Here is a 6,060-nt window from a genome sequence, read left to right as displayed (position 1 = left end):
CTTTGCGCATAGTTTCTCCCGTACAAATTATTTCCTGTGACATTTTGATTTCTTTCCACAGAGCTAAGTTGCAATTTTTTTTTCCTGTAGAATTGAATTGGAACCTTTTGTTTAGCAATCAGCTGGGAACTGTGGGGAGGGTTCCCAGTGATATGAAAAAGGTAACTGTAGAAAACAGAGAAAGAAAATATTAGTTCCAAAATAAATAAGATACACAAGTTATCTCCACTATAATAGAAAATATGCAGAACAGAAGGATGTTAGTCTTTCAGTATAATACACAGTAATTTAATTTGGTAATCTTGCCTTCCTAGGCTGTCAAGTCCTATTCCCTACCACCACCAAAAGTCAGATTTCTCTTTAAATACGTGTGTTAGCCATGGAAAATAGATGCTAAGTAAGACAGAGAGAACACTTACATTCATATGTAAAATATACTATAAATTAAAAGACCTTCTTTCCTTATCAAAAACCGTATTTTCCAGATTCCCTGTATCTGACTTTATGTACATTTGTTGCCATGTCACTAATCCTCAGTTTAAATTTAAGCTCATACTCATTCATTGGTCTGTTCGATTTTCTCCAAAAGTACTCTGAAATGCAGAGCCTATTTCCCTTATATTTTTTTATTTTTCTCTTAATTTCAGTCTGTATTTAAACACTTATAATGTTATTCTATCAAAAGATCTGGGGGGAAAAAAGTAGACACTCAGACAATGTTCAGATGCAAGATGCTGTTCCTGCTTTAGTGCTTTTATTTTTTGTTTGTTTGGTTTTTTGCTTTTAAAAATATTTATTTCTAAAAAAAAAAATAAAGTATTTAAGACCTTAATGGTTTTGGTTATATTGAGAATAACAACAATAATTTCATAACCACAGTTCATAATAATTCAATATTTCTTACTGGTTTTACCACATGCACTTGAAAAAATTAATCTTAACAAGTTTTCACTCATGAAAAACTCCCTGAGCAACAATACACAATTTGGGCATCTAATTAGTTTTTGGAAGGCTGACTTCCACAGCAGTTTTTGGTTGTTCTTATTAAGCAATGAAGCTTCATGGACTTCATTTTTGTTGTTGTGTTTTAGATCAAGATAAATTACCAGCTTTGGAAAGTGAGTGAAAAGACTCACATTTTTGCAAGATGTAGACATATATGCACGTGTCTACACAGAACCATCACATGCTGAATATAGAACAGATATAAATTCCTGAATTCGGGTTTATTTTAATTTTTTCATTTATACAGACCATAGGACAATCTTTGGGTTCTCTTCTGTGACTGGCATTTTTAGGCACGATTGCAATACCATTAATAAGTAATGGGAATAAATGGCTATCCTAAGACTGCCTTAGAGTTTTGTAGGATACTTATTATTTCTTGTCTCTGGATAGGAAATGAACTAGCAGAAAAAACCCAACCGGTTGAGCTTTGGAGGCCCTCAGCAGTACAGACCAGTCTCAGGTTGCTGAAGGTTATGACAAGGGTTATTTTTGCATTTTTCAGCCTTAACTTTTGTAACTATGTTATGGTATGGAGGAAAGAAGGTCTTGCAGCATAATGCACCAGATTATCACTAATCTATAAGCATACTAAGAAATATACTGCAAGGAAAGCTACCCACAGAAGGAAGGAGTTCTAGCTAATGCTAACAAAGGTAACCTATAATTGTGATTTAAAATCGACTTTAAATCTAGAACTAGATATGATTTTAAAAAATCCCAAAGAAACAAACCAAAAACACCCAAACAACCCCTCCCCCAAAACATACAAACACAAATAAAAACAAAAACTAAACCAAACAGCTCTAAATTAAACAACCCTTCCAAGTTTGATATTCTTATGTTGTCTGGAGTTCACTGGAGTTCATAACTACTTCTAGAATTTCAAAGTCTGTGTGTTTGTTGTAGCCAGTATAATATATTTCAGTATTCTTTCCTCCCAGAATGTCTTACTTCCCCAAGGAGTAACTGCAACTCTGTTAAAATCTTTAAGCTTTTTACCAAACATATGTTTACTGTCAGTTCTTGAAACTCTGAGAGGTTGCCAAATGCTTGGTAGTGGCAGTACCTTTAGAATTTCACTTGTTCTAAGAAATCAGCTGCATTTAAGAAGATGTTCATGCCCATGACTGAGCAAAAGATGGGTTAAAGGCCACTATTTGTCTTTCAAAATATAGATAATTTCAATTATGACCAAATGATCCTGCTGGTTTTCTCTCGGGAAGTAAGACGTGAAGTGTTTAATGATTTTTGCTTTCTGCATTTTAGTTTGTTTGTTTGTTTGTTTGTTTCAACCTAGGAAAGACACTTTACACAATTTTTTTATCTTAACAAATTAATTATTACTTGAATGATAAGCAAATAAGTGAAGATTTTGTAGTGAGAAGCATAAGCAACAACACTTATGGTCAGCATCACCATGTCTACACAACTGTCAGGACATGACCCTCTGTGTAATGTCGTTGTAATAATGAAAACACACTTACTCACTTTTAGCACTCTTTTTTTTTTTTAAATAGCATAAGTAGAAAACCATCAAGATGACTCTGTAGGAAAACTTTAGACTATTATTTAAGTTTGCAGTATACCAAAGAGTTTTTCTGAGGACAGAAGCTCTTAAGAAGTTTCAAACTATTTAAACACTACCTTACAAACTAAATGAAGTTGCTATTGAGAACTGAACAAAGCATTGGAATTCCACCAACTGTAACATTTGCTAAAGTTATCTGTGACTTATGCAGTTTAAATGAGACTGCAATAGAAAGCTTAATCAGAAAACATCTGTCTTCTAAGACGTAAGATTCTACTCTCTCTGAAGTCTGTTTAACAAACTCTGATTGCTTTTTTCTTAATTGCAATAGAAAGAGTGGGACCAGATTGCTTCTATTTATATATGCAAAGGAATTGCTTCTCTGAGGATAAGATTTTAGCCATAAAAAACAAAGCAAAGCAAAAGTCCTCAAGCCTTCCACAAAATCTTCTATTAATTTATTTCACCACTGAACTGATTACCAGTCAAACTGCAGGATTTTTTTTTTTTTTTGTACTCTGGTTTTTAAGACTTGAATAACATCTTAAAAAGTGAGGTTAGGGAAGCAGTCCAAGAGTGTCAGCTTAGCCTGCAGTCCTCTCTTAGTATTTCTTAGTCACTCCTTTTTTAGAAGTGTTTTAAAGAACAGCTGTTACTCAAAATGTAGCAAATAGAGGTTTCAGACTAATTCTGATGTCAGTAATTCAGGCCATTTAAATTCTAATTTCTGTAAAATAGTACTGCATGTTAGTTAGTGGTGATTATGTCTCCCTCTGCATTTATTTTCACCTATTTGAATTACAGTGAAATAACTCCCATGATTCCCAAAATACTCTTTTTTCAATCCCTCTTCATATTGCACTTTTACAGCAATAAAATGGCCTCCTGCTGGCAGAAAATTCTTGACAAAATCATAAATAAGAGTATTTTAGCTTCATTTGTTGAGTTTAAAACTTTAAAACTCACTAACTATAGGTTCCATTTTCAGTCATAAAATATTAATATGGCATGTAAGAATTTATTATATATTCTTGTTTCTTGACTTCATAAATCTAGGTGTTACAATTTGGCTAAGGAGTTTTGCATCTTTTATAGTTATTGGTAGACTGATGTGCAGCAGCTACTAAATTATTTAAATGGAAGTAGCTTTCTAACACTTAAGATTAAAACTGAAAAAGCAAACCTTCTTCCCAAATATTTTTTCTGATTTTTGTTTTAACTGTTACAGAGAGAAGCTACTTTTTTTATTTTAGGGTGAGCTAGGGTGAGCCTCTTCGTCTACACCGAGAGCTCCTCTCCTTTTCCTCAATGTTTCATGGTTCAGCTCTAGAACAGACTTGCTTGTGACCTCTAGATTCAAGATTAGTATTAGAAAATGTTGCATTTCTTTCCATGGAGGTGATCTTTCCTCAAGTAGTAATTATGTCTCTTTGTAAGAAATTGGATCTGAATCTACCTCAAGCCAAAAAAAAAAGAGCATTAGCTAGAAAAGTTAAATGTGACTGAAATATGAACTTAGTTGTTATCTATTAATTTAATTGAAGATAAGAGTATGATTTTACAAAATATCACAGCATGGGACACACATAGAAGGAATGCTGGAAACAAAGAATATAAGGCCTTGTCTAATGTTTCTTTTTTTTTCTTTTTTTCATCCATCTGTGAAAGAAAATAGATCCACAACACTTCTTGTTGGACAATACTCTTCATGGTAGCAGCCACAACATTTGCAAACTTTGAATATAGAACTCAGAGACTGCAGTTATTAGAAATAAGTTTCAGGTCTGAGTCTCAAACTTTCTCAAAATACTTCCAATTTGACATCTGATTTAATAATGGGATTATAATGGATGTAATGAGGTTAGGTCACATGACCCAAAACTTGAGTATGTTATTCTATTTCTCATTATTTTTTGGTTTGAGTTTTACATGATTGTGTGCCACACTCAGGAACACTAACTTTCCTTGTAGTCTAGATCACCCTGACACAACTTGAATTAACTTTTAATGATAATTAATATTTATCTTAATATTTAAAAATCTAACACAGACAGTGCATTTTCTTGGAACTGTCAAGTGTCTTCTCATGCTTCTTATCCTGATCTTTTTAAATCCAGGCATTTTAACTCCTTGTTTAAGACCTTGCAAGAAGGATTACTTATCAATTATTTAACAGGATCCTGGAATGCTGCTGCCCTGTGTAACAAAGTGTGATTAATCAAAATCATGCTGCTAAATCCAAGTGGATGAAAAACCCAAGGTATTTACAAACAATACCAACAAAGTAACTGCTACATGTAGGATTAGTAATGAAACCATGTTATGCTCATTTATCAATTTTTATTACTACCATTAAAGAAAACAGAAAAGGCAAGGAAGAAAACTGAAGCAGTGATGGCAAAAGATTTAAGATGCCAAGCCATGGGGAATATTTCATGGAATTCCTTGTAGTGAGGAGAAAGCTGATCACGGAATTTTGCCTGTGGCTCAGGGGGTTGCTCAGAGCCAAGGGAGGTCTGTGGCTTGGCTGCAGTTCACTGGGCTTGTTTGTGAGACAGGTGGTGTGAGTAGGAAAGAGCTCCTGTAAAAAGAGTGTGAAAGAATCATTCTGCTTCCTGGGCTATCAGTTACAGCATAAGTAAGGCCGTTGGGCTGGCTTAACTGAAAGTGAAGACAAAGTGACAGTGAGCTTGACAGTATTGGAATGTAAAGTAAGGCGTAAGGACGACAGAATGATATTGGTATTAATGGTTAAACTTACAGAAAAAAGAAGACAATGCAAAAGTTGCAAGATTTAAATGGTACGTTAGTACTTCATTGTAGATAAAAAGTGTTTCAAACAGATAAATGACAAGAAAAGATGTGACAAAATCATGCAGCTTTTCTACCTGAACAATACAGACTATGGAGGCAGCCAGGTGAAACTTGGTAATGTGTATAGGACTATTAATTGGGAGAGAGACAGACTCAAGATAGATCATTACACAGAAGAGAAAAAACAGACAGTTAAACAATAGTTTACTGCACCTGTTTCAAAGACTGGGTATGAGCAATAAGAAATAATGTGAACATGAGGCAGTAAAAGACCTGGAGAAAAAAAAAGTGAGATTTTAAACTAATAATGCAAAACTGAATGTTATATGGGCAGCACATTCATATGTGTATTCTTTTAGCACTCAGTGCTAACAAATGATCTAAGCAATATACCACTCTCTGCTTCCTTGAATAGTCAAACCTCTGACACAACTTTAGTGATGCTTGTGTCAGGTTCATTTCTTACACTCATTGACGACAATATCTTAAGATAATTTTGCTTCTCTCAAGGTCTTCTGGCATTCCTTCCTGCCCATTGTCTCACAGCACCCTGTGTCCACAATTACAAAGCCACAATGGTTTGGGGTGTCACTCTTACAAATGGATTCCAGGAGTGACCGAGACGAAAAATATCAAGCCTCTCCCTCTTTCTCTATCCGAAAATGTGCTGTTACTTTCCTCCAAAAGATCAGTGCCCTGATTTTGTTAAC

The sequence above is a fragment of the Manacus candei genome, unplaced genomic scaffold (assembly GCF_025592945.1).
Source record: "Manacus candei isolate 608988 ecotype Guabito, Panama unplaced genomic scaffold, ASM2559294v1 h1tg000008l, whole genome shotgun sequence".
Classification (NCBI taxonomy): Eukaryota; Metazoa; Chordata; class Aves; order Passeriformes; family Pipridae; genus Manacus; species Manacus candei.
Note: the sequence above shows the minus strand (reverse complement) of the source record.